The following is a 24,670-nucleotide window of genomic DNA, read 5'->3' on the forward strand; positions in this document are numbered from 1 at the left end:
CCGCATGGTGGCTATGTTCGTTAAAGTGTCAGTCCTATACGATCTAACAGCGTGGTTAGTCCGTTGGAGTCCCATTGGTCGAAAACTTTCCACCAACAGAATCTTGACCGGCAAGTTAGGAGAGGTGGTGGTGTATACTTTACCATCACTTTACCATCACTATACTGCGTGCCAGAAACCTGGGTTCAATTATAAACCACTCCGCAGTGTTCGTATGGAGGGAGGTGATATGACACTGTTGCCTGTCGTTCGTCCGCCAGAAGGAGACGTTACACCTTGAACGGTGTCCGGACATTTCGTACCACGGACATTCCGTACCACTTGATTTTCGAGGACATTTCGTACCACCTAGGTCGTTATCTACCTGCAAACAGTTTTCCCATAATCCCCAAATATTTACGCCAGGACAATCCGTACCACTTGATGTCAAATTGGAATTCCATTTCCACGCCAGCGGACATAATGAGCCTGACAGACACACTTTAGAAATCAGAAACAAGAATAATTTACAACATTTGCTGAAGAAAACTTCTATATTATTTGAATAATTGCTCCTTGAACTATGCCTATCGCGTATGATTACCTAAATATGGTCATAAGAAAGTCGATTTTTTGAAGTATAAATCCTGAAACAAAACAATACAATAGAAATATACATCGTGTTCGGGTACAATGTGCCTGACGAGCATAAGGATGGATAATATTACTGTTATTTTGAATATTTATAAACTACCGGATTATTTCAGTATCAAGTAAGATAAAAGATTCTGATGAACTGGCCAATATGGGTTTGAAGGTCACGCGGACACAGGAAACTACTGAAAGGTGGAAGTAGCGAATGTCGAATACGAGGTAAGTATTAACACGTGAGCCAGTCAGATCAGTTGCGCCCGAGTAGTAGTCACACCATGAGAAGACTCATGCGCCAGTAGTGGACAATGGATATACACATGAATACATTCATTAGGATATCGTTTTTACTTCGCAATACTTCCCACTCTTTCAAGTGGTACGGAATGTCCTCTCTTAAATATTTTAAAGTAATTATCTGACACTTCGCAGGTAGTCAGCCGGTCAAGTGGTACGAAAAGTCCGGTGGTACGAAATGTCCGTGGTACGAAATGTCCTAGAACCCCTTGAACAGATCCCTCGGTGATATTCGACAGGAACGGCTCCAGATTTCACACACTCCCTTCCTACTACCATACGCCATTTTTTCATTAACTTCTCTGTTGAGGTTGACGACAGGAAGGGCATGCAGTTGAACAACTCGCTATGAATATTCATCTAACTTCATATCTTACCCCGTAAAGAAACGGGACATTATTATTATTATTATTATTATTATTATTATTACCAATGAATAGATTTCTCCCTACTCAGGACTGTACTATCAGTCAGGTGAAGGCTTCAGCAGATTGTCAGACAGCCAAGCTGAAAACGTTTATGCGGCGTATATAAACGACATCGTTTGCACGGAAAGTGTATTAAAGAACTTTTATAGAACGACACATTCCCCGTAGGCAGATTTGCTGATTTTATTAAAAAGCAAATCGTAAGTAATTGGTTTCTCACTTCACTGAAATATGTCTAAACATACTCAATAAATTCTGACCATTGCCCCAACAAACCACAAGTTGTGACAAATTACATAGTGTTAAGTTTCCTACACTCGATAATAATTTGTGATCGGAATTAATTGATTTCCATCATATACCGTAAATATACTTGAATTTGCTATTTAGATAATCATACATTTCTTCTTGACTAGTGTAAGTTATAGTGGCAATTAGTTGCAGTTAAATTTACCTTGGTACGGCTTGTCCAGTAAATTTCAGCAAATATATTTCACATGTCCACAGGACCACGCCGTTTGCTTTTACAACCTGTAAAATATTTAATGGAGCAGTTAAGTTATGCTCCGAGGCTCGTGCATGTGATTGCGTACAAAGTTTACAATAAAGGGAGACAAACATTATTTTAACATAACGTAACGCAGTGTATTTTGCATATGTTTGGCTCTTGAATATCACATGAGGCTGTTTAGTATCAACTGTTGAACTTCAGATATAAAAGAGATTCATTTCATGCATGACATATTTCGTTGGCTAGCAGCCTGTGGGTTTTCTTAACAAAAGTAACAACCAGTGTTGCCAACTTATATTTTCAAGATCCGCTATATACTACTTAAAATCCGCTAAAATTCCGCTAAGAAATCCGATATCAAATAATGAGCAATAATAATAATAATAATAATAATAATAATAATAATAATAATAATAATAATAATAATAGTAAATGTCTGCACTCACCTGATCTGTGAGTTTCACTGGGATTAACCCCCTGCCTGCGAGCCGGCGAGCTAAAACTTGTAGGCAGTGCTGGGTGCAAACTAGGTAAATACCTCCCTCAAGGGCCACACACAAAACAAGCCAGTTTATTAAACGGTCTTCCTTCATAGCATAAATATAAATGCTACAGTTTCATTATCTGTCGTCATTCGTCAACTAAGAGATAAGTACCCTTTCCCCCACGGAATTGAAGTTTATGATACCATGATCTCATGACATCAAATCCAAATAATACGCTTTCCTCATGTGACTGCTAGCTCCTGACAAGAAAAATGCGGAATAGCTCGGAGACAAACTGGAGTACAAATTAACAAAGAACGTAAAATGGATAAAACACTAAATTCCGCTATAATAGATCTAGAATTCCGCCAAAAATTCCGCTGTCCGCTAAGTGATATATTTCTCCGCCGACAGTCTTTTAATTCGCCAAATTTAGCGGAAAATCCGCTAAGTTGGCAACACTGGTGACAACTTGCAACACCAGAAATTTATTTTATACCCTTGGAGAAATAGTACAGGCGTAAATTATATCCGTTTATTGCTATTTTCAATTCTTTGTACACATAGCTCTTTCTTCCACTTACAGTGCATCCCAATTACATGACTATTATGATCTTCTTCTACTACTAATACTACTACTACTACTACTGCAACAGTAACAAGAAACTTGACCGGAGCCTGAACAGGTGCATAATATACATCTTTAATCTGCGATATTATGCTCATATATCACCTTATTATAAGGAGCTCTCGTGGCTTCCAGTATACAAGCGCCGTGAACTTCACAAGTTATCTTTTCTGCACAAAACCCTTTCCAAATAACTTTCTTAGCCTTTTTCTTGCATCTCGTCCTATCATGACCACATTATAAGATCTGACTCCTCCTTTGCCATACCCGCAAACCGCACATATGTTCACAACCACTCATTCATAATCTCTGCGTCCAGGTCATGGAATTCACTACCTGAGACTATTAGAGACAATCCGTCTCATCGCAAGTTTAAGTGGCTTGCAGCGAGGGTTTGCTGAGTAGATCCCGCTGACTTGCTGAATAATTGTTGAGTGAATGAAGAAATGAATGAGCTGAATGACTGGATTGCTGTAGTTCGTTCGTTCGTAATCTGTTTTCCCTCCAGGGTCGGTTTCTCCCTCGTACTCAGCGAGGGATCCTACCTCTACCGCTTCAAGGGCAGTGTCCTGGATCTTCAGACTCTGGGTCGGGGGATGAATCTGAGGAGGATGACCTGTACCTCGCCCAGGTGGCCTCACCTGCTATGCTGAACAGGGGCGTTGTGGGGGGATGGGAAGTTTCAAAGCGGTAGATAAGGAAGAGGGAAGGAAGCGGCCGTGGCCTTAAGTTCGGTACCTGGAGGTGCTAGTGGGAAACCACGGAAAACCACTTAGAGGATGGCTGAGGAGGGAATAGAACCCCCCTCTACTCAGTTGACCTTCCGAGGCTGAGTGGACCCCGTTCCAGCCCTCGTACCAATTTTCAAATTTTGCGGCAGAGCTGAGAATCGAGCCCGGGTCTCTGGGGGTGGCAGCTAATCACACAAACCACTACACCACAGAGGCGGACATTGCTGTAGTCACGTCATTTAAGTTACGATATTTTGTTTATTTAAAAAATTAAGATTTTATTACTATTGCCATTGCTAATCGAAATCGACTTTCAACCTATTAGGTCGTGTTATACGTGAATAGTACGCATTGAAGAGATGTGAGTTCGGATCCAACTGGTGTCCGGTTGTCCATTTTTGTTCTGTACTTAACATATTTTCAGCACGTACTACGGCTATGTTACACGACCTGATAGGTTGAAAGTAGAATTCGACTACAATGCGGTCGTGAGAATTCAATATTCATTGACTTGGGCCACACGGGCGACTTGCACGCACTTTAGAGTGTGATGGCAGTAGCACCAGACCAGCAGCTTAGATCTTTTCCAATAGAACAAATATGATCTAGGCGACCATAGCTCAATTGGTAAAACAACCGAAGCGGAATCGGGACGTTGTGAGTTCGGATCCCACTGGTGTCCGGTTGGCCATTTTTGTTCTATACTTAAAATACACTGACTGACAGGGCAAATGCAACACCAAGAAGGAGTGGTTCGAAAGGGATGAAAAATGGGGAAAAAACAGAGACGGCACGGACGAATAATTGATGTTTATTTCAAACCGATATGCAGGTTACACAATGCACATGGCATCGACTCAGTAGGATGTGGGACCACATCGAGCGGCGATGCACGCTGAAACACGTCGAGGTACAGAGTCAATAAGAGTGCGGATGGTGTCCTGAGGGATGGTTCTCCATTCTCTGTCAACCATTTGCCACAGTTGGTCGTCCGTACGAGGCTGGGGCAGAGTTTGCAAACGGCGTCCAATGAGATCCCACACGCGTTCGATTGGTGAGAGATCCGGAGAGTACGCTGGCCATGGAAGCATCTGTACACCTCGTTGAGCCTGTTGGGAGATGCGAGCAGTGTGTGGGCGGGCATTATCCTGCTGAAACAGAGCATTGGGCAGCCCCTGAAGGTACGCGAGTGCCACCGGCCGCAGCACATGCTGCACGTAGCGGTGGGCATTTAACGTGCCTTGAATACGCACTAGAGGTGACGTGGAATCATACGCAATAGCGCCCCAAACCATGATGCCGCGTTGTCTAGCGGTAGGGCGCTCCACAGTTACTGCCGGATTTGACCTTTCTCCTCGCCGACGCCACACTCGTCTGCGGTGACTATCACTGACAGAACAGAAGCGTGACTCATCGGAGAACACGAGAACACGACGTTCCGCCATTCCCTCATCCAAGTCGCTCTAGCCCAGCACCATGCCAGGCGTGCACGTCTATGCTGTGGAGTCAATGGTAGTCTTCTGAGCGAACGCCGGGAGTGCAGGCCTCCTTCAACCAATCGACGGGAAATTGTTCTGGTCGATACTGGAACAGCCAGGGTGTCTTGCACATGCTGAAGAATGGCGGTTGACGTGGCGTGCGGGGCTGCCACCGCTTGGCGGCGGATGCGCCTATCCTCGCGTGCTGACGTCACTAGGGCTGGGCCTGGACCCCTCGCACGTGCCACATGTCCCTGCGCCAACCATCTTCGCCACAGGCGCTGCACCGTGGACACATCCCTATGGGTATCGGCTGCGATTTGACGAAGCGACCAACCTGCCCTTCTCAGCCCGATCACCATACCCCTCGTAAAGTCGTCTGTCTGCTGGAAATGCCTCCGTTGACGGCGGCCTGGCATTCTTAGCTATACACGTGTCCTGTGGCACACGACGACACGTTCTACAATGACTGTCGGCTGAGAAATCACGGTACGAAGTGGGCCATTCTCCAACGCCGTGTCCCATTTATCGTTCGCTACGTGCGCAGCACAGCGGCGCATTTCACATCATGAGCATACCTCAGTGACGTCAGTCTACCCTGCAATTGGCATAAAGTTCTGACCACTCCTTCTTGGTGTTGCATTTGCTCTGTCAGTCAGTGTATATTATCTTAATTTTTTTTTTTTTTTTTTGCTAGTTGCTTTGCGTCGCACCGACACAGATAGGTCTTATGGCGACGATGGAATAGGAAAGGCCTAGGAGTTGGAAGGAAGCGGCCGTTACCTTAATTAGGGTACAGCCCCAGCATTTTCCTGGTGTGAAAATGGGAAACCACCGAAAACCATCTTCAGGGCTGCCGACAGTGGGGCTCGAACCGACGATATCCCGGATGCAAGCTCACAGCCGCACGCCTCTACGCGCACGGCCAACTCGCCCGGTATATCTCTATATCATAATTTGTGACCTGTCCATTTAAGGTAATATGAGTGGTGAACCCTGAAATGTACATTTGTATTTTCATTGACATATTATGTCCTGTAGATTTCCAGTTATATGAAATCAGCTCTACGTGCAATTTCGCCAAACTATTCTATTGACAGACGGTTGTTACGATGTTAGGGTGCAGATATAAACGAAGCATAGGTACGTTAACGACGTAACGCGTAAATTTCAGTAAATTACTCATTATGTCCTGGGATGTGGCTGTGAGACTTCTAAATTTGACCACGATAGGAGTATTCGTAGGATGGTTAGTGGTGCACCGTCGAGGAATGGGGTATTACAAAGGTGCGCACAGCTTCGTGCGGGCAGAACATAAACTTGTGGGCTGCTAGCCATCTTTATGGTGAAAGATTATGTAGCCTACACAACGTCACTAACAATAGATCTTTGAACAGTACTTACAAGTTGGTTTTGTCAGTCTGTGAAGATTGTTTCTTAGGAAATTTAGTGAACATTTTGTCTAATGGAGACTCGATTCTTGCATCTTCCACTTCGGAGTGAGCATCTTGATTGCTGTAGTAAAAGAATGCTTCTCAAAATGCTGCTTTTCATGACGGGTTAAAACTGGTATATAAAATGAGAATCGTTAACCTTGGAATCAGCTGAGTGGCCTCTATGGATCCAAGCTCTGCATTCGCGAAACAAGTGGGTTCGAACCCAAGGTCCTGAGAGTGGTTTTCTCTGGTTTCCAGTTTTAATAATAATATTATTGGCTTTACATCCCACCAACTACTATCTTACGTGTTTCGGAGATGTCAAGGTGCCGGAATTTTGTTCCGCAGGCGTTCCTTTACGTGCCAATAAATTTACCCACAGGAGGCTGACGTATTTGAGCACCTTCAGATACCGCCTACCAAGTTGGTATCAGAAGGCCAGCGTCTCTACCGTCTGAGCCACTCAACACGGCGGTTTCCCATTTCCACTTCCAGACATTCTGAGACAGTTCTTAGTCATAGGCCACAACCAATTCCCTCTACCTCCTTCCCCAGTTTTATTCTCCACTATAATTTATTTCATTTTCATCACATTCTCAACTGAGGTTCACATCTGGAAGGGCATCCGCATGTAAAAACACGCCATATAATTCCATCTCGTCACATCCCCGATCCCGTATCGGGAAACAGGAGAATAACAGGACAAAATCGGTATCCGTAACACTACAGACTCCCCTATTCGTAAGGCATATTGGTGATAATCTGATGGTGCAAGTACAGGAAAACAATGCGATCGTACATCTGACGATGGACAGCACTTCAGTCAAAAGTTGAAATGAGTCGAGCTAACCCCGCATAACCGTGCCTAGAAACGGGTAGAAATCTAGCCCTTACGCGGAGGTAATAGTATGCAAGCCAGAGTACCGGGTGATTTACACCGCCGGGTACTTGACCTCTCATGTATCTGCTATCAAGTGTACCGGTATATAGTTTAATCGGCCGTTGGTCGCAAACTTTACTGAGTTTGAGACTGGCTATGGCTGTGCCTCAACACAGATGAATGATACGCGCGGCTGAGCTATATTTACAATCCTCTTCAGACCCTGGGTATGCACATAATGTATGCAACTTCCCTTCTTACATCTTAGGTCAGTAGCTTCCAGTGTTAAGTGAATTGTTTTGAAAAGAAACACACTTACGAATCTCTGAGTGCGTGAAATCTACGCTATTGACTGCTTACAGCAGATTAAGTCCATGCTAGAGAGGTATATTCAATAGTATCACGATGGTGGATAGACAAAAGATGTCTTCGATTGTATTTATAGCTTAATGCGAATTGGTTGTTGTGACAACTTCATCCTTAGAGGCTGCATTCATTTCACATTTATTTCAATGATACAACCTTAACTACTCTATGTCAGTCATCAACTCAAAGGCTGGTTAAGTCCTCAAAAATAGCAGCACAAAAATGGATGTGGTTGAATTACTGCAAAGACTGGTGATAGCTCCAAACTGAGACCAACTATGCAAAATGAGGTGTGAGGTACTATGACTTTGCTCTTCGTTTCAATGTGCTTTAAGCCACACCGACACAGATAGGTCATATGGCGACGATGAGGTAGGAAAGGGCAAGGAGTAAGGAGGAAGCAGCCGTGGCCTTAATTAAGTTGCAGCCGCAGTATTTACCTTGTACGAAAATGGAGAAACCACGGAAAACCAAGCTCAGCGGGGTGACACTTCATAGGGAGCGTCCCAAGCAATTCTGAGATGGGCCCCTCAATCTCCGCCAACTAGTGAAAACTAAAATTCCGTTTTATAGGGTTAATTTAGAAGGCAGTGGTTGGCATTACACATTCAGTTGCGCGGTACAGCAAATTCAAAACAGAACACGGTTTTCGTTGCGGGCGAAGGGAACTTGAGAGTGCGGTAAGTAATAGTGCTTGTTAGACGAAAATCTGATGAGATTCTTTCGCATTGAGCGAGATTTTTGATCCAGTTTTTTGAGAGTATGGTGTGAAATTATAATTATACGCGTTCTTTGTGTGAAGAAATAGTATTATGATCATCAGCTTACTTCACACTGAACTACCTAGCTGTTGCGAGTAAACGTCTGTGTGTTTGTGCTTACATCTTGTTTGGAATAAATAAATTCAAAATATAAACTGTGTGCATTATGCTGTGTTTTACTTCTTCCTTTCCTTCTCCTGTTTTCCATTCCCACACATAAAAGTCGTGGGAAGGGTTCTACGAATGAGCGAATGAGGTTATGTTAGATCGTGATTTAGGCAAGTATGGGCATTTTGGGGTTTTATATGAATAGCATTAACATTTACAGTAATTAATATTGCATTTATTATTTAATGGATGTAAATGTACATTAAAATGCGAGCGGTGAAACAACGATACAAGCTAGAGTTATTATTATTATTATATGATATTATATACTATATATATAATATATTATATATTATATATTATTATATATTATATTGTTATAAAAATATTTATTATTATTATTATTATTATTATTATTATTATTATTATTATTATTATTATTATTATTATTATTATTATTATTATTAGCAAATGTACCCGTGCTTCGCTACGGTATTCTGCACTGTATACGAATATTGAAGTAAATACTGTACATGCAGTAAATAAGATTGTTTTAAAATAGTATGTCTCTTAGCGTTATCCGAGATACAGCATGGAGAGGTCCCCATATGTTGTTTCCAATGTAAAGTGCTTGTTACGGATTTGTGATGATAACGACGGGCTCACTTGCCTACTGCCATTCACAATCGAGTTAGGAAGTTTACATTATAATTGCAGGCCCCATTGCCTACTGCGCGGTCACAATCGATTTGGGGAGTTTCCGTTAAATGGTAGCCCCACTTTCCTACTTACAAATTGAGGAGTTTTTATTATAATGGCAGGAAACGTCCCTACAACCAGTCAAAATTGAGTTGTGCAGTTATCATTATAATGACAGGCCCCTTTTCCAACTGCCAGCCAGCTTACTGCCAGTCACACCAAGTTGGTGAGTTTCCATCAAAATAGCAGGCCAGTATGCCTAATGCCTGTCACATTTTAGATGGGTACATCTGTTTATAACTGCGGGGACGCTTGCCTACAGCCAAACACAATCGGGTAAAGGGAGTTTTGAACAAAACTACACGCTCCCTTGCCTTCTGCAAGTCAAATCGAGAAGTGAATTATTCATTAAGATGGTAGGCCTGCCTTATTAATGCCAGCTACACAGGAATTGGAGAAGGACCCCATTCCTACTGCCAGTCAAAGTCGGTGTAGGGAGTACTGATTACAATAGCAGACACACCCTTTCTCGATCGCTACAAAATCGACATCATTGAATATATATAGTTCGACATACGAAAGTATGTGCTTGTTTACATTATTGCAGACCTTCATTTACAGATTAACTGCTGCTAAACGGTACATCATATCCAGAAAGGATTGTACCATAAGACGCCGGATTTAGCGGCCTAAATTGCTGGTCTTATGATATCTCATCTATTCATAGGTCAGATTGAGTTAGAAACGAGGAATAGGGTAAAATGTGTGTAAGATTATCTCACATTGCATTGCCTTTCGGATAATTAAGTGACAGCTACATACATATCATTTGGCTCATATATGGCTACTGGGTGGACCAATTTTCGTGTAGGGTTTGATGATTCTATCTTTCCTATAAGTGATGGAAGGTATGAATTATGTATGTGAAAAGTCCTAATTTACTTAACTTCGAGAAACAGAGAAAAATCAAACGTAAAAGGGATATAAATACGATAAAAAGTCGTAATACCAAGGTTGTAGATCACTCCAAATTGAAGAGGGATTGTGCCATCTGTTATGTGATAATACCTCCCGAAGGTCTGCACCATCATTAAAATTGCCTCCATATTTCGATATTCTTCGGGATAAAAAGGGAAAAATTTTAAGATCTTAGAAGTTTTCCGTCCGTTACAGGCTAAAACGTATAATTTTGCCAAATTTCAATATCCTTCTTCAACTGGCAGATTATGCCGCTATCTGGGTTTTCGGCGAGGAGTGTAAAAATTAGGACTTTCAAGAAACTAAACCAAAAAATATGCAGATGGACATTATTACCCCTTAAACGTGTAGCTGTACGAAAATTTCACCAAAATAGTCAATGTACAGGCACACAGTCGTTACGATTTTATTTACATAGATAGATAAGGAACCTGCTCCACGTTCAACACCTTTTGGACTATATCCGCTGGACTTAACCTGAAAAACGGACCGTTTATGATATCTCCCTTATTAATCCTCCTGTCAAACATGCACATGAAAAAAGTTTTATAAATGGATTTCCATCAAGTTTGGTCGATTTCCAGTCAGGTGAGTCTTGTACTGTATATATTGTGTAAGAGTAAAATCAACTTTTCGGTTCCCTATAAACCGCCAGTCCATTCCGGGAACATGAAATGTTACTGACGATTAACACCTACCGTTGGACAGGTGGATGTTAATGTAAAGTTTGACTCAAATACCTTTAGTAGTTTTCAAGTTGTAAAAAATACGCTTTACACGCACCCGCTCTTGAGTTAAGTCCGGTGGACATGTACCGGAAAACGGTCCGTTAATGAAATCTCCCTTATTAATCCTCGTATTGAAATGATGCACATGAGGAAAAAGGCTTAGAAATTAATTTCCATTAAGGCAGGTAAATTTACATTAAGTTTGGTTGTGTATATTTTGTGGGAATACAAAATCACGGTGTCGGTTTCGTACAATCCCCCAGTCAATTCAGGGATTTAGAAACAATATTTGCCCTAAAACCTACCAAAGGACAGGTGTATTCTAAATATCAAGTTTGGTGGAAATATATCCAGTAGTTTCCAAGTTATAGACAAGCAGACAAACAAACAAACAGACACAAAAACTGAATATATGCAGATGGTCATTATTGCACCTGAAACGGATAACTGTACGAAAATTTCGCCAAAAATGTCAATGTACAGACACACTCTAAAAGTGCAGACCTTTATTTCGATAGTTACTGGTTTGAAACTGTACGACGTATCTACAAACGGACTTTACCATCAGACGCCCCTTTCAGTGCTCTACATGGTTGGTCCTATGACATCTTCTCGTATCTCCTATATTTATGGGTTATATTGAGTTAGATTCATTGAATGGGGTGAAGTTTTGTATTTTCACATACTAGTTTATATTTTTGATACTCATGTAACAGCTAGAATCATAAAATTTGGCTATAACGTGGCCAATGGTCATGTCAATGTGCGTGCCGAATGTTATGATTCTACCTTTCCTATAAGTGTGCCAAATGATAACATATACGTGTAAAAGTACAACTTGAAATCGAGAAATACAGCTGTATTTAACGTATTAGGGATAGAAATACTACGAAAATCATAGGACAAAATTTGTAGATCTCTCCAAAATGAAACGCCATTTGCTTTCTGACTTGTGATACGACTTACTGATTAGCCACCAATTACCCCGAAACGAAGGTCTGCACCGTCGTTAAAATTGCATCAATATTTCGGAATTTTCCTGGGCTAAAAGTTATACATTTGGATAGCTTAGAATATTTCCTCAAAGAAAAGAGTGTCCAGCATTCGGGATTAGCACTCGCATACATACGTGGTAATTAAGGAAGAAAATAATACAGTTTAGTAAGTTGAAATTAATAGAAAATGGATTATAACTGAGGACATCCGGATGACGACAAATATATAAATATGAAGCGAATGGGGCCGATGACCTTCGATGTTAGGCCCCTTAAAACAACAAGCAAGCAAGCAAGCAACAAGCAACGAAGCGAATGTATTGGAAAATCAAATGCTCCTCAATAAATTATGCCGGTGTAAGTTATAGATATAAGAAAGCGGTAATCGGAGAGAAATTTAGGCGCAGGGATTCTTAAGTAATCAGATAAGAAGATGAATATTTGTGTTATTACTTAAGCTATTCGAGGACGGTTATAACCTCCAATGATATTCCGCCAATATCCCGCAGAATGGCCGATTGACGACCCTCTTGCTTTCCACCCAAGGAACAACCACGAATTTAAAGGAATGATGAGGAAAATGGCAATACGTTACTTCCCTGCTGGCAAGCAGTCAGAGACGTTGCCATGGTAACCTATATATTCGTTGTCGGTCTGTTCGTTACTCAATGCAGAGCATGGTATCGGCAGAATATAGTAAATTTCTTCGTCATGTGAAGAGTAAGGTAAATTATAAACCTAACAAAAGTTGTTCATAATGAAGAGACGTTTCACATACGGTCCACAGAGTTTAGAGAAAATCAATAGTATAAGAGAAAATGGAGGAAAACCGTTGAATGATTTTAAAATGATATGCATATCGAAACCTTCCCCGGAATGAGTATACTCCAAATATGAAGTTTGGTTGAGATCTATCCAGCCATTTCGATGTGATGGTGGAACAGACAAACAGACAAACAAACAAACAGACACGAAAAGTAAAAAACACCGATTCGGTCTTGAGTTGACCTAAAACGGATAGATATTCGAAAATTTGGCAAAACAAAAGGAATTACAGACAGCGGACCGGGTTTCCCATTTTCACACAAGGCAAATGCTGGGGCTGTACCTTAATTAAGGCCACGGTCGATTCCTTCCAACTCCTAGACCTTTCCTATCCCATCGTCGCCATAAGACCTATCTGTGTCGGTGCGACGTAAAGCCCCTAGCAAAAAAAAAAAGAGTTAGCTTTAAAGTTAGGATTTCTTATTCTTTGTCTGTGAAATACAGAAAGTCCTCTTGCCTCAGCTGTATACAACAACACTAATCCCTTCTCAGAATCTTGGATGTATACGTGCCCTTCATTGGTCAGAGATTCCAACAAATTTCATGCAGTATTTAAATGAAATCTAGATTATTCAAGCTCTCTATCTGTTCGTAAGATAATTAGCAGAAAACAAGAACAGCCCCCGGAAGATGTTTCACCCGGATACTTTTATCTTTTAAAATATGCACCGGTGACTTCCTGCGATGTCCTTCTCAACCTGCAAAAGTATTTTATCTTATTGGCGCCAAAACATCACAATGGAAAACATGGTGAAGTACTTGATGACACACAGCGCATCACTATAAGAAAGTTGCAATATCATTTGTATTACTAAATGGGAGTTTAAAGATAGATCCTATAATAAATTTGTTTAATAACACGTATTGTCCGCCTCTGTGGTGTAGTGGTTAGTGTGATTAGCTGCCACCTCCAGAGGCCCAGGTTCGATTCCCGGCTCTGCCACGAAATTTGAAAACTGGTACGAGGGCTGGAACGGGGTCCACTCAGCATAGGGAGGTCAAAGGAGTAGAGATGGGTTTGATTCCCTCCTCAGCCATCCTGGAAGTGGTTTTCCGTGGTTTCCCACTTCTCCTCTAGGCAAATTCCGGGATGGTACCTAACTTAAGGCCACGGCCGCTTCCTTCTCTCTTCCTTGTCTATCCCTTCCAACTTCCCATCCCCCGCAAGGCCCCTGTTCAACATAGCAGGTGAGGCCGCCTGGGCGAGGTACTGGTCATCCTCCCCAGTTGTATCCTCAGACCCAGATTCTGAAGCTCCAGGACACTGCCCTTGAGGCGGTAGAGGTGGGATCCCTCGCTGAGTACGAGGGAAAAACCGACCCTGGAGGGAAAACAGATAACGAACGAACAGGTATTTATTTTATTTCCAGGGCATAAGAGCTACAGGAAACTAGCTACAACAATACATTTTCTAATAAACTCCACGAGTTACAGTGCACAACATTATTTGCAATTATTTGAAGTATTTTAAATATGCCTTTAATTTGGTTATTTAATACTGTCAAAATTAGAATGCAGTAGATTGTATAACATACACTATATTAAGCAACAACGATGAATTCATAATCGATGATGGAGATATTTAAACAATTTGTGAACCGAGCTCGATAGCTGCAATCGCTTAAGTGCGGCCAGTATCCAGTATTCGGGAGATAGTGAATTCGAACCCCACTGTCGCCAGCCCTGAAAATGGTTTTTCGTGGTTTCCCATTTTCATACCAGGCAAATGCTGGGGCTGTACCTTAATTAAGGCCACGGCCACTTCCTTCCCACTCCCAGCCCTTTCCTGTCCCTTCGTCGCCATAAGACCTATCTGTGTCGGTGCGACGTAAAGCAACTAGCAAAAAATATATATATTTGTCTTGTATCATGACCATAAGTCATAATAACAGTAATATACGAAAGTATTTATGTTAAAGAGAGCCTCCGTGACTCAGACGGAAGCGCGTCGGCCTCTCATCGCTGGATACCTTGGTTCAAATCCCGGTGACTCCATGTGAGATTTGTGCTAGACAAAGAGGAGGCGGGACAGGATTTTCTCCGGGTACTCCGGTTTTCCCTGTCATATTTCATTCCAACAACACTCTCCATTATCATATCATAGCATTTATCACTCATTAATAAATCACCTTGGGAGTGGCGACCCCATTTTAATAACAGCCTATATATGTTTCATTCATTGTATCCCTGACCCGGTCAATGGCTGGAAAACAGGTTGTAGGTTTTTTCTCATTTATGTTAACTTAGTGAATTAGTATTTCTTCTTTTTCTACCGCCTTTCCCACATCTGTGAAGTCGCTGGAGCGAACTGTGTCGTACATACGGATTTTGCCCTGTTTTATGGCCGAATGCCCTTCGTGACGCCAACCCTATATGGAGGGATGCAATCACTATTGCGTATTTCTGTGGTGATTGCTAGTGTAGTGTGTTGTCTGAATATGAAGGGCAAAGTGTTGGGACAAACAAAAACACCCAGTCCCCGGGCCAGAAGAATTAATCAAAGGCGATTAAAATCCTCGGCTCGGCCGGTAATCGAACGAGCTCTGTGATATTTTATATGTAATGAAATATTGTATTTCCTCCTCTGTGGTGTAGTGGTTAGTGTGATAAGCTGCACCCCGGAGACCCGGGTTCGATTCCCGGCTCTGCCACGAAATTTGAAAAGTGGTACGAGAGCTGTAAGGGGGTCCACTCAGCATAGGGAGGTCAACGGAGTAGAGATGGGTTTGATTACCACTTCAGCCATCCTGGAAGTGGTTTTCCGCGGTTTCCCACTTCTCCTCCAAGCAAATGCCAGGATGGTCCCGGCCGCTTCCTTCCCTCATCCTTTCTATCCCTTCCACTCCCCCCCCCCCACCCCCCGCAAAGCCCCTGTTCAGCATAGGAGGTGAGGCCGCCTGGGCGATTTACTGGTCATCCTTCCCAGTTGTATCCCCCGATCCAGAGTCTGAAGCTCCAGGACACTGCCCTTGTGGCGGTAGAGGTGGGATCCCTCGCTGAATCCGAGGGAAAGACCGAGCCATGAGGGTAAAGAGATCAAGAGGTAGAAGAAAAATAAGTATTGTAATCGGAATATTGGCTTGTTCTTCATTCACTGCTCTTGGAGCAAACTAAATAAAGTTTGAAGTATTTTGTGAACTCACTCGATGACCATCTTCTGAATTTGTCTCGTACTTTCTATAGAACACCTTTCTATTCAAAGGCAGGTGCTATTAGCACCATGGCAAAGCCTAATTTCCATCGTTCTCCTGCGGACAAGTTTTCCCATGGCAACTAATACTGTGCGTGTGAAACTGGTGTTGCGTGACGCTCTTTTACGATTCGCTTTACGTCGCACCGACACAGATACGTCTTACGGTAGCGATGGGTAGGAATGAGCAACAATTGTGAAGGGAGCGTACGTGGCTTAATTAAGGTATATCCCCAACGTTTGGAGTAAAGATGGGAAACAACGGAAAACCATCTTCAGAGCTGCCAACATTGGGGTTTGAACCTACTATCTCCCAAAAGCAAGCTCAGAGCTGCGCAACCCTAGCTGCATGGTCAACTTGCACGGTTAATGATATTGTGGCAGGTTGTTAGTGTTCTTAAAACTAAAATGACTACACCAAGAGGAAGCGTGTTTTACTATCGCCTAAATTCCTAACTGCAAATTACAGTTATCTATACATTCACTCGTGTTTGAATTTTCCAATTCACACAGTGTGTTATCATGACCGTGTTCGAACACACAGCACGCTGAACTAATGTTCTCGAACACGGCTCCTCACAGCGCAGTGTCGTTCCCAGAACAGCTTACTTGACTACTCACTGCACTTCGTGTTACTCCTCGCTGACGCTCTCTCGGCACTGGATCGCGACCGTCTCGTAACCGCCTTTCACTCACTCACTCATGATTGATTGATTCCAGACTGACTCTCACTGACGTCACTCTTTATATAGAACAATGGAATATTTTCTCAGTTTCTGAGTGCCTTCTCTATTGTTGGTGCCTTCTCCAACATCTACTGAGGAGCTTCCTTATGGCAAGCCTCAACAATTAGCCGCTAGCCACACCTGTATTTTCGCCTCTCACGGCCATTGAAGTAGAGATGGAAGTTATATATTGTAACATGATACTGTATCCTATTCTATCAGTGTAAGTTGTGCCAGAAATATTATGTTCCACCGGAGACACTAATACAAAAGTAACTGTCTGAGCGAAACCAAGGGGAGGGTACGAGTTTCTGATTGGCTATCGGATATTAGGAAGCATAGCAGCTCGCTTTACGGGCGCACTCCTTCGCAGGCGCGAGCGAATATTTTGTAACAGTTTAGTAGTCCAGTCAAGTTAAACATGAAAAGGGGGTCGTGCTTGCAAAAGGTCCAGTGGTTCTGAATTGTTTATATGTTGTTAGGACCTAAACCAATATTAAAAAACCAGACTTGCAATTTCCAAAGTGCTATGCGAGCGGCGGTGTACCCAAAAAACCATGAAATGTTCGGACTTTTTTCAGGTTTTGCTCAATATCTTAGTGAAGGAAGGGTCTGACTGGAATAGTCACTCTATATGCTTTTAAAGTAGACAAAATTTGCTACAATTTGAGGCCAGGTCGAGCTCTATACAGCCATTGATTCCCAAGATACAGTTCTTCGGAAATAGGCCATTTTTTCCAAAAAGTGAATATTTTTCGAAATGGTCACTTATTTTGTGAAATATCTTCTAAAATACGCATTTCACATCAAATATTATGTAAAATAAAGCTGTAGTAAATTTAATTAGCTTTCATTTGAGACCAGACTGGTACCTCTAGGCCCAGTGGTTCTCACAAAAACATCAAAAACAGTCATAAGTGGGTTTGGGGGGAAAATGCAAATAAACTGTCCTCACGTCTTTTTGTTTTTTATCAAACAGTTAAAATTTATTTTTGTTATTGTTAAAAATGCATTTGAGACCTGTCGGGTAGACTGTACAATCCATGTGACTAATAACTTCATAATTTTAGGATTTTTTTTTTTTTTACAGAACCAATTGGGAACAGTTGCAGACAAATGAAGGACCCCGTGGCGATAACATTCTTTTTGGATCGTGAAGATCTGCTAATCTTGCAAGGAAGGCTATTTTAGGACGCGTAGTAGAACCAGTCCTAATCTTTCGTACTGGTGTGAGAAAGACAGACAGGCGACAGAGAGAGCAAATAGCCCTCGCAGGTGTTCCCGCCTCAAGGGGAATTCCCCAAGTGTTTTCGAGTCCCCTCCCTTGACCTCCACAGTACTGATATTTCTACCCTGTTACTTGCCGGCTGGTTACAGATATGCTTTAGTAATACGAAGTGCTTTGTTTTAGGTTTACACGTGGTGATACATACAGAAGCGTAGTTCCTCGAAACTGTTGCGCGTGGTCTTCCCACTTTGAATCTCGTGTTTCACGCCGTGTTGTGGACAGAGGGCTATAGACCCGATAGGATTGATGTGGACAAAAACTCAACTACAGGGAAGCGGTTTCTTAGAAACGCATTGTAAGAAGCTACATAATAATAATAATAATAATAATAATAATAATAATAATAATAATAATAATAATAATAATAATAATAATAATAATAATAATAATAATAAACAGTAATATTAGTTTTAAAATTATACTGCTTAATGTAGTTTTCATTAATGTACATATCAGGTCCTGAAAAGTTATCGTAACTGCCATCACGTGTATCTGTCCCTCATGGAACTTCGTCATCACCTGCAAGGCAGTGCAGCAACGTATGTTATCATAATTTTTTTCAGTACAAAGGAAAAAGTGTGATGTACAGAATAAGACGCTGGACAAGCCACGTATACAGTTGTTTGCCGCATATTCCAACCTTCATCCTATGACGGAAGACGAAGAATTTGGAGACTTTTATACTGAATTTCCAGAGCGAGTTGGCTACACAGTTTGCGTCACGTAGCTGTTAACTTGTATTCGGGACATAGTGGGTTCTAACCCCACTGTCGGCATCCCTAAAGCTGGTTTTCGATGGTTTCCCATGTACACACCAAGCAAATGCTGGGAAAGTTCCTCAGTTGAGGGCACGGTTGCTTCCATCCTAGCCCTGTCCTCTCCTATCCCTTCGTCACCATAAGATCAGTCTGTGTCCGTGAGACGTAAAAAGACCAACAACATAAAAGAGTTCTGGATTAAACTCTGTTTACGTCTTGTCTGATGGAACTGTTTCCTCATCTCTTATTCCGGCAGCATCTGAAGTGTACATGACACTCGTTCATCAACATATTTTATAATGTCGGGTCCGAGTGTCTCTTATACAGATCCTTGCACATCTAGGAATACACAGAGATACCCAGCAGTCACGCCGATATTGTCCGCCTCCGTAGCGTAACGGTTCCTGTCATTGGCTGCCGTCCTCGGGGGCCCGGGTTTGATTCCCGGTACTGCCAGACAGGAGGGCTGGTATGTCGTTGAAATGGTGCATGCAGCTCACCTTCATCGGGGGTGTGCCTGAAAGAGCTGCAGCACCTCGGAATGAGAACACGAGTTTATCCTGTCCGACTTGTTGGCTGAATAGTCAGCGTACTGGCCTTCGGTTCAGAGGGTCCCGGGTTCTATTCCCGGCCGGGTCGGGGATTTTAACCTTAATTGGTTAATTCCAGTGGCCCGGGGGCTGGGTGTTTGTGCTGTCCCCAACATCCCTGCAACTCACACACCACACATAACACTATCCTCTACCACAATAACACCCAGTTACCTACACATGGCAGTTGCCGGCCACCCTCATCGGAGGGTCTGCCTTACAAGGGCTGCACTCGGCTAGAAATAGCCACACGGAACTATTATTACGCCGATATTAAAAAATTAAGGTTTCAAAGTATTAGTTTTCGGAGTGTATATGGGTGACTGCAAAGCATTTCCCATGAATAGTCAAGAATGGGAGTAACGAGCTGACGAAAGAGAGAGTGGGAGAGAAGAAGGGGAGATGAAGGTGTGGCATTGCTATTTACGATAAGAACGTAAGTACGTGTAAGTACTTACAGCGGTGCGGTTAGGGGCTGCAAGAGGCAGCAGATATAGTGAATGCTCCTCCCAAAAGTTGACCTGTAACTTGTATTATGTTAATTTTATGTCCTAATTCTTCAACCTAATACTACACTGTAACGGATACACAGGAACATGATACTGGAGAGTAACCGTTTGTCCCATACCTACAGTACATTGAAGTCTTCCGCCTATAGCCCGTTGCACATTATTACCGAGGTTGCGGATAATTGGAGCCTTTACTGTCTACTCCTCAAAAGGCATACATATCCAATACGTACTTTAGTTTGCTTGTCAAAACTTAACCCTTCAGTAACGGGTACGGCAGTTAGTATGGTGAACAGAAATAGCTCTTCTGGGGTAATGAAATAACTGACTTCTTTTATGCTTGTTTCTTTTAATTACAGGCAATTTAACGAATTGAACTGTAGCAGCTGGTTGCTCTCAAACGAGTCCATCGTTCGCCCGGATTTATATACAAGTGCACAAATGGGAAATTATTAACGTATCACGGTCGTCACATTCCGATTAAGAAAAATCGAACTTCAGCAGTAGCAGCAGCTAGGACGCAATTTAGATGTTGATGACTTCATTTCAGTGTAAATGGCTCGTGGTGTTATTAGATCCTTATAAGTGGCTCACAGATGACCAATAAACCCAAAACCTGCACATGTACTGCTGTTAGCTTATTTCCGAATTGTACTCGTCTATTCATGAATTTGAATTCTGGATATAACAGGGATGACTCCCATGGGTTCGTATCCATTCTGTTAGAACGAGATCAATAGGGCGGAATTTAAAATTACACCACACCGGCTGTGAATCGTAGCTCGTTATCCACTCGTTTTCTATGTTGTAAGTTGCCAAATCGAATATGACACAGTCCGTAGGCATTTAAGATTTAAGAGTGAGACACCTGTGTACAAAACTGTATTCTTACCTTCAATAATTCAATCTTACGACCATACTCCAGCTCTCCGAAGTCTCTTTAAATGAATAATAGTAAAATAAAATTTACCACAATAATAATAATAATAATAATAATAATAATAATAATAATATAAATAATATGAATAATCATAACTTATTTCTTAGCGTTAATTATTAAAATCCTGTTGTGATTGAATGTATACGGAATGGTTTGCATTTAAATTGAACATACGGGTGTAAGGGGAAACAAGAAGCAATTTCAGATATCGGATATGAATTCTGGAAGGAAGGAAGTAGACAAGAATAGCTTTATCATAGGAAGCATAGTCAAGATATTTAACAAGATTTTTGATGGAGTGAGATACCCAAAATCAAGGCAAAAAGGAATCATCTGTACTGTACATAAGAAACGTGGTAAAGGATTTAATCCAAGTAACTATAGATGGTTAACATTGCTAGATTCATTAAGCAAGATTTATACAGGGATACTGGCGAAAAGATTAATGAATTGGGCAGAGAGGTGCACCGGAGGGAATGAGGACAAGTGATAATATAATGGCAGTAAAAACAATAATGGATAAATACGCGAAGAAGAAAGAAGCAAGTTGTACATTGCTGCAATAAAATTAGAGAAAGCTTTTGATCTGGTGAGTAGACGGGATGTCGTCTACAAGTAGGGGAGATCGGAGTATCAAGGAAAACGATGAGAGCAATTGAAAGTACATAGTATTGGGGGAGATAACTGAGTCTCCTACAGGGGTGTAAAATGTCACCTACTGTATATTGTTTATATAAATGATACCTTGCAATTGAAAGGCTTTAAGATAGGAGCTTCTCCATGCCTCGAGTATCAAAATATTCCAAGCTTAATCTTCATTGACGACATCCTTCTATTAGCATTAACACCTGCCAAGGTACAAAATAGTATTAATGAGATACAGAACTATTGTACAGAGTGGAATCTAAAGGTTAATCCACAGAAAACCAGACGAATGGTTTGTAAAAATGGGAACGAGTTGCCAAGAATGAACATTGATGGATGGGTAAGACAAAGCTAGAAGTTGATAAAAAAGTGAATACTAGGTGACGATTATAAACAGCAATGGTAGATGGTCAGAACAGATATTAAGAGAAAATACTAAGGGAGTAAGTGCCTTGGCTCATATAAAAATACCGGATGTAAAGGTGCCAAACATTGAATATAAAGTACAGGAATAAATATATATATATATATATGTATATAATTCATCAGTTAAAGCAAAGGCATTGTATGCAAGACATAAAACGACAAATAATAATGATAACGTATAACAGCAAGACAACACTGATAGAATTATGGAAAATAAGTGAAAATCTGGTGATAAGGACGCGAATGTTAAATAAAAAAGGGAAACGAGAGGAAGAATTTGATTATTGATGGGAATATACTAAAATGAAGCGCAAAGAGCAAAAGATAACGAAAATAAAGGTTTTATATAATGCACGTATGGAAGTAGCACATCTGCTTAAATACTGTAAAGAAACTAGAAATAACAGAAATAAATGTATAGGTGGTAAGGAGACATGTAACATTAAATAATGTAGCACAAGAAGAATTCCTACAAAGTTGTCAAGCACATAGCACGCTCTAAAGAACGTATATCTAGCACAAGCCGTAGAACGTCAGACTCGCCTCGACCACAGACAGTGACACCTCTCATCATCCAGCGCAGAATGTCACAAGAACAGCAGCAACCTCAACCTCCAGCACAGCCACCACACCCACCTACCTTGCAAGACCTTACTACAATCGTCAACCAACTCGCCCGTAGTATGCAACAGTTGACGGAGCATTCTTTAGAACAAGATCAGGAGCCCGACGACACAGGTGGGGACGACCAACAATACGGCCAGGAGCTGCCATTTCGTAATCTGCGCCCACATAACTACCCCAAGGGCTTCAACACCCCACCAGATCATCGAGTCTACCAGATTGCGTCTACCTTCGAGGGCATGCTACAGACGCTTCCCTCGGGGCGCGATCATCACGACGTCAGCACGACGCTTTGGCTAATTTCGGCATGGTATTCCCTCGACTACGCTCAGAGGAAATATGCGTTCAATCGCGCAAACCTCCTTTACATTGCATTGTCACGGGGCTGGAACCCTGCGATACAGCTGGATCAAGCCACGGGTGACGAAATTGCCGAACTCCCAGCAGGATTCCAGTTCCAAACTGTTCCACGACGTTCGGTGAGACGCACCCATGCGGGACGGGTTAGGGGTCGTGGCGGTCGCGGTGGAAGAGGAAGAGGGGCGGCCGCAGCTCCAGCACAAGCAGCCGCTCCACAGTAGATGCGTCCACCATCTCGCCTCCTCCGGGTCGTCACCCCCGGACTCGAAGGAGCCCATTGCCATCTCCAACTTCATCGGACAGAGCTACTCCAATACTGATAGTCAACCCTGTGAAACGGCGACGCAAACCGAAGTTCCGAAAGAAACCAGTCCGATGCAGCCCCAAGAAGAAGTTGGCACCCGACAAGAAGAACTAAAAGAGTGGTGTAATTTTTCTTTTTGTGCATTGTTCTTCATGATTTCTTTTTCTCTGTTTGTCATTTTTGTATACAATATTTGTGGACCATCTACTGTAATATAGAATTATTTCATTAAAGCATGGGTGGGGGTCAAAACTTCAGGGGACCTCACGACTCTAGCCTCTTGTCCCGGCGAGGCTGCGCCAGTGCTAACTCCCCATACACGCGCCGAGCCAATCGGCTATATAAGGACAGGGGGCAGTTGGCTCTGGAACAGTCGTCAGCGGGGACAGGAGGCAGAGTCAACTATAATTCTTGGAAGAATTGTTCTAATATTATCAGAGGAATATGGGGGAAAATATAACAATGAAACAGAGAAAATTACATGTAGTAGGAAGAAGTATCCTGGACTATAAAACTCCCATAATTGCATCCGGGAGATAGTGGATTCGAATCCCACTGTCGGCAGCCCTGAATATGGTTTTCCGTAGTTTCCGATTTTCACACCAAGAAAATGACGGGGCTGTACCTTAATTGAGGCCACGGCCGCTTCCTTCCAACTCCTAGGCCTTTCTTATCCCATCATCGCCTTAAGACCTTTCTGTGTCGGTGCGACGTAAAGCCACTAGCAACAAAAAGAAATCCAGTAAATACCTCAGAACGCTAAGGTTCTCTAATTCCAAATATATGTCTATATAACGTACTGTAGCAGTAAATTATAATTTAATTAATTGTTGTGACAGTTTGTTTCGGAATAAATTTGGTATTACAGGGCGAGTTGGTCGTGCTGTTAGGGGCGCGCGGCTGTGAGCGCCCCACTGACGGCAGCCCTGAAGATGGTTTTCCGTGGTTTCCCATTTTCACATCAGGCAAATGCTGGGGCTGTACCTTAATTAAGTCCACGGCCACTTCCTTCCCACTCCTAGCCCCTTCCTATCCCATCGTCGCCATAAGACCTAACTGTGTCGGTGCGACGTAAAACAAATTGTAAAAAATGATATGTTTAATGCTGTCAAAAACTAGTTGCATGTGATTGCGGTGATTGCGATGGGAGGATGCTCTCTCTCAGAGGTGGTGGTCGTCCATGTAATAAGAATATACATGAAGAGGTATCCTGGACTTTATAACTTGCTTGAGGTCTAGGAAATACCTCAGAAGACTAAGGTTCTCTAACGTTAAAGATAAAGCTAAGTAATACTGGGTACGTAACATGTATTATAAACATTTCACTAATGGGAATATTTTTGGCAT

This window comes from Anabrus simplex, chromosome 1 (genome assembly GCF_040414725.1).
Source record: "Anabrus simplex isolate iqAnaSimp1 chromosome 1, ASM4041472v1, whole genome shotgun sequence".
NCBI lineage: Eukaryota > Metazoa > Arthropoda > Insecta > Orthoptera > Tettigoniidae > Anabrus > Anabrus simplex.